Consider the following 6,367-nt stretch of genomic DNA (forward strand, 5'->3'; position numbering starts at 1 on the left):
ACACACACACACACACACACTGTGCAAGTTTAACTTGAAAGAATTTGTCTAAATATTATTGGATCTTATGACAAAGGAAAAATTGCGAGATTGTCCAAAACGTTATTCTGCTTCTGAAAATATTGTACTCACACCAGCTGCTAGCAATGGGATTTCATTCTGGGAGATTTTGGATTTGGCTGAATTCCCTTCGCTTTAGGCAGTGAGTAGATTCCAGTGAATTCTGGTCAGTGATCACCCAAAGGGTAGCACGGTGGTTAGCACTGCTGCCTCACAGAACTCGGGATTTGGGGTCGATGCCAGCCTTGGGTGACTGTCTGTGTGGAGTTTGCACAATCTCCCCTTGTCTGTGTGAGCTTCTAACGGGTGATCTAGTTTCCTACTACAAACTGTACAGGTTCGGTGGATTGGTCATGCTAAATTGTCCGTAGTGATCTGGGATTTCTAGGTTATGTGCAATAGTCAGGGGTGAATATAGGGGAATGGGTTGGGAAGGTTGGAATGGACTTGTTGGACCGAAGGGCCTGTTTCAACACTGCAGTGATTCCATAAAAATAAGAATGGTAATGATGACTGTAGAGTTTTTTTCTTTAGCTCGCACACATTGCTGTGTTGAGGAACAATGAAGGAGAGAGAGTGCAATAGGCCGTTCCTTCTCAGGCAAATTATATTTTCTCCCTCTCTGAGTGAATCACACAGGAATGTCATCCTCTCCCAAACTCGACCATGTGAGGTCTCCTTGCACATTGTCCAAAACTATGTCTCCATCACATTCCCTGCTCCATGTAGATGGATCATTGCTGCTGTCATACACAGAGCCACATCCTTCGCAGAAAATGGTCTCGGTCAATTTGAAGATATGTATATATATATCCCTGCGTCATTAAAAAATAAAAATGTTTAATTTATTCAGAATACCTGTGTTAAACTGAATGCATTTTTAACAGAAATACAGAAATTGCTGGAAAAGCTCGCCAGGTCTGTCAGTACCCAGATGCCTTTTACATGCTGTAGTTGTACCAGCCTCCACCACTTCCTCTGGCAGCTCATTCCATATGCACACCACCCTCTGTGTGAAAAAGTGCCCTTTCGGTCTGATCAAAACCTTTCCTCTCTCACTTTCAACCAATGCCCTCTAGTTTTGGACGCCCCTAACCTGGGGAAAAACCCTGACTACTCACCCTATCCATGACCGTTCTGATTTCATAAACCTTTACTGCTGCAATATGTGACTCCAATCAACACGAATAGCTGTGCTTTCACTCATCCTGGGCCGAAATTCTGAATTGCAATACTAACATCTCTTCCTTCTCCATCAAGTCACAATTCTAAATCCATTTTAATCAGTTTGTACAGATGTATCATGAGACACCTCTGTGGGCTTGACACCGAGACCTTTGTGCCCAGAAGTAGGGATACTAGCATCACTCAGCAATACCGATAAAGCTGTAACAGTATTCTCCTGTGTGTTTGTTCATCAGACTGTCCTGACATGCTGTGACATACCTCTGCAACAGGCAGGACTTGAATCCAGGTCTTCTAGTCCAGAGGTAGGAACACTACCACGCAAGTTGAGGAATTGGAATCAAATCCAGACCTCTGGCTCAGAGACAGGGTCACTACCCACGACAAATACCATACCCAGATTTTGAGTCATATTTTAAGTGCCCACTTTCAGCTCGATATGGATTTATTATAATCAGGTTACCATTTCTGAATGACAAAAAATACTTTGTATTATTAAACAAATGCAAGATATTTGTCTCAACTTAGACTATTGAGTGTACTTGCTATGCTATCAAAATTAATTATTAACATCTTTAATTGCTATTATCTGGAGTCTGCAATATTAAGGAAAGAAATCCTCCAGACACAATCTGCCAAATGAAGGGTCTCAAATAGATATTTATCACTGAACACCAGAGACGAAGGAAGACCTTAATGTCTGAACCCAAAACACCCAACACTCTTACCCAACTCTCACGTACGACTCCCCTCTTTCTAAAACCATGAAATGACACCAGGCCGCTGATTACTATCCAGCCTCTCCTCCCCACTGACTGTGTCTGCAATCTGTCTCTCCTCCCCCTAACAATACAATGCATCCCAATCTCAGGGTCTTTGTGAAAATCAAGGCCGGAGTGTGTAGGCATCGTGGAGACGGTTCGGCATTTTAAAATTGAAGGGGGAGGGTGAGGTGGCATTAATATCACACACTGGGCTGAGGGGTATCTGATGGAGTTTAGTTTGGATTCATTTGAGGTATTGGGTTTGGTAAATCAAACAACAGCAGGACCTATACAATTAAAAGTAGAGCCTTTGTCAGTGCTGTAGTACAGAGATCTAGGCCGTCAGGTTTAATTCTTTAAAATTTGCATCTGAAATAGATAGTGTGGTTAGGAACGTTTTTAACACACATGTCTTCAAAGGACAGACCTTTGAGTCTCACAATTTGGACATCAATGTTGTGGTTGTGCAGAACATTGCTGAGACCCCTTCTGGAATACTGTGTCCAGTCTGGTCACCCTGCCCGCTCATTCCATAGGCACACCACCCTCTGGGTGAAAACGCTGCCTCTTAGGTCACTTTTAAGTGTTTCCCCTCTCACCTTAAACCTATGTCCTCTAGTTTTGGACTCCCCATACCCTTAGAAAATACCTTGACTCTTCACTTAAATATTATTGACCTTGATATTATTAAGCTGGTGAGGATTGAGAAGAGATTAACCTGGATGTTGCTGGGAAAGGAGGGAGTGAGCTATAAGGAGAGGCTGGATATGCTGGGATTTTTATCACTGAAGAATATGAGATTAAGCAGTAACTTTACACACGTTTATAAAATAATGAAGGTAACAGAAACGCTGAAGGGCTGATGTCTTTTCTCTAGAGTTGGGGATTCAAACCTGAGGGATATTTTAAGGTGCAAGGAAAAAAGATTTACAAAAGTGATGAGAGGTAATTATGTTAGACAGAATCTGGCTTGTGTGTGGAATGAACTTCCAGAGGAAAAATGCTCAATTTGCCTTGTAAACTGTTAAAATATGAGTGACAGAGAAGTACAAAATTCCACTGTTTAAACAAAAATATCAATTTTTTTTAACTCTGAAAGTGAACATTTTACATCAACTATTCACAACTCTGAGACCCCATTATCTTAACTGCTTATTACCCTACTCCAACTCTATAGCAATATACTGTTTCAAAAAGACGCTTATTAAAATTACACAAACGTAATTTCAAAACCACACAGCAGCTGTTGTTTCATCTGACCTCACACCAATCTCCCTTTTTCCCACCTTTCCTGGGAAGACTGGCTCATGTTACAGGATGCTATCCAAGTGTCTACATTTCAGCATTCTGAAACCTGGGAATACATCCTTCCATGACACTGTCTCTCAGTCTCCCCATCTCTGTCTATACCACAAACCCCTCCCATTAAGGTGATATTTAAACTGATTCCCCCGCCATCTCTCTCTGGCAGTGATGTTCACACCCACAGCACCCCCTTGTCAGGGCACAATTGAGATATGGAGCTGTAATTGGGTGGGACCTGTACATCCTGTCACTTCCAACATGGGCTGCAAGTTTCCCCACACTGGGCAGGGATCTAACACAGTGCTACTGAGCAGTTCACTGGGGTGGGATACACAGCACTACATGCTGTGAGGGTAACTGCTCCTGGGTTACAGATCAATGCACTGAGAAGGTGTACATAGTCCTACATGCTGGGAGGGTAACTGCTCCTGTTTACAGATCAATGCACTGGGGTGGTGTACACAGTCCTACATGCTGGGAGGGTAACTGCTCCTGGTTTACAGATTAATTCACGGGTGATCACTGCACAGGTCGCTGTGCTGGTCAGACTATCTGGTTGTGGTTTATAGATAATACAATGATGTGGTTTGTGTAGTTCCTTATGCTGGATGGATATTTGTTTCAGGTCCACAGCTCCCAGTGCTGGATAGATATCTAGTCCGCGATTATAGATCAATGCACTGCTGTGGTCTGCACAGCTCCCCGTGCTGGACAGATGTCTGGTGCAGGTTGAGAGATCAATGTACTGCTGTGGTCTGCACAGCTTTTCGTGCTGGACAGATTCTAGTCGTGGTTTATAGATCAATGCATGGGTGTGGTCTGCACTATTTCCCATGCTGAATACTTGCTGGAGGAACACCGCAATCTATGCAGCATCAGGAGGTGTAGAATTTGATTTTTCAGGTGTAGCCCTCCTTCAGGATTCTTACAGAACGGTCACACCCGTAATGTCGACCTCTCTACCTCCTGATGGTGTCTGGATTGCTGTGTTCTCCCAGCTTCCTGCCTGTCTACTTTGGACTCCATCATCTGCAGCTTTTCTGTCTCTATCACAGCTTCCCAAACTTGACAGATGTCTAGTCTGCGTTTGAAGATAAGTGCTGTGACATGATCTGTGCAGTGTTTCACTCTGGAAAGATTGCCTGGATTCTATTGACCAGTGCAATAGATGGATCTGAACAGATTGCTGGGCTGTAATGACCAGTACACTGGTCTGGTCTGCACAGTGTTCTACGGTGACCAGATATCTCCCCTGAGTTTACGGTGTTTGGACTGGTTCTGTGAGGTGAATTGAGAATGTGGTATATCTAACCCTTTCAGCTGATCTGGCAATGCCTGTAGTTCCCATTCCTGTGATTGGACCCTCCGTCTCTCACCCCATTAATGTTACAGTATGTCCAGGTACAGTACGTCATGTTGGTTGGGTGGGTGGGGGGAAAGGTGATGGATAGGTCAAGGAGTTTTATAACTGATATTCCCCGGAACGTTCTACCCCAACATTCTATAACTGCCATTCCCCGGAACGTTCTGTCCCCGAAATTCTATGACTGATATTCCCCAAAAAGTTCTATTCCCAACATTCTATAACTGCCATTCCCCGGAACGTTCTGTCCCCGACATTCTATAACTGATATTCCCCAGAACGTCCTGTTCCCAACATTCTATAAATGCCATTCCCCAGAACGTTCTATCCCCAACATGCTATAACTGACATTCCCCGGAACGTCTTGTCCCCAAAATTCTATAACTGACATTCCCCGGAATGTTCTGTCCCTGACATTCTATAACTGACATTCCCTGGAAGGTTCTGTCCCTGACATTCTATAACGGACGTTCCCCGGAATGTTCTGTCCCTGACATTCTATAACTGACATTCCCCGGAACGTTCTGTCCCTGACATTCCATAACTGACATTTCCCGGAACGTTCTGTCCCCGACATTCTATAACGGACGTTCCCCGGAACGTTCTGTCCCTGACATTCTATAACTGACATTCCCCGGAACATTCTGTCCCTGACATTCTATAACTGCCATTCTCCGGAACGTTCTGTCCCCGACATTCTATACCTCATATTCCCCGGAACATTCTATTCCCAACATTCTATAACTGACATTCTCTGGAACGTCCTGTCCCTGACATTCTATAACTGACGTTCCCTGAACGTTCTGTCCCTGACATTCCATAACTGACATTTCCCGGAACGTTCTGTTCCTGACATTCTATAATTGACATTTCCCAGAATGTTCTGTCCCTGACATTCCATAACTGACATTCCCCGGAACGTTCTGTCCCTGACATTCTATAACTGACATTCCCCGGAATGTTCTGTCCCCGACATTCTATAACTGACATTCCCCGGAATGTTCTGTCCCCGACATGGTTTGTGAACGGCTGGACGTCAGTGAATTGAACAAACGATAAGATCCCGAGGGAAGAGATCCCGTTCCAGGGAGAAGGAGAATCTGTTTCGAAGGCCCCTCGGGAGTGAAAGTGGGGAATATGTTTTCCCTGTGTTTACATTTCTTCACGACACAGGATAGACCACAATTTAGACCAAAACACAGAAATTCCCAAATTCCGTTTGTCTTCAGGAAACTGGGAGAGAATCCTTCAGGACAGCAACGTTCCCACCCTCCGTATTAGGAACTGGGAAGGAGTGACCTGTGTTTGCTCTCGAGTGATCGATTGCGTGGGAATGTTCTAGAAACCATCTGTCCTTATGGATGTGTCTCTGTGTGTTTGGGGAGGGAGGGTTTCTTGTAGTTTATGTCACATTTTTGTCAGTAATTCCGACCTTCCCATTTGTTATTACATCTCCAATTATTTGAATAAATCCCTGAATACAGGGACACATTTGAAAATCTCACTGGGTCCCCAATCAAACGGGTCCCTTTGCCTCCAGCAGATGGATAATGGGTTTGTTTTCCTTCCTCACAGTTAACGTAGTGACCATCTACGTCCTGCTTTATAAAGATTGTGGATTGTCTCCATGTGTCACTACATGGAGCGGCGGATCTCCTGGTCATTATCCTCGATCTGAGACTGAGACACA

The sequence above is a fragment of the Chiloscyllium plagiosum genome, chromosome 8 (genome assembly GCF_004010195.1).
Source record: "Chiloscyllium plagiosum isolate BGI_BamShark_2017 chromosome 8, ASM401019v2, whole genome shotgun sequence".
In the NCBI taxonomy this organism is placed as follows: Eukaryota; Metazoa; Chordata; class Chondrichthyes; order Orectolobiformes; family Hemiscylliidae; genus Chiloscyllium; species Chiloscyllium plagiosum.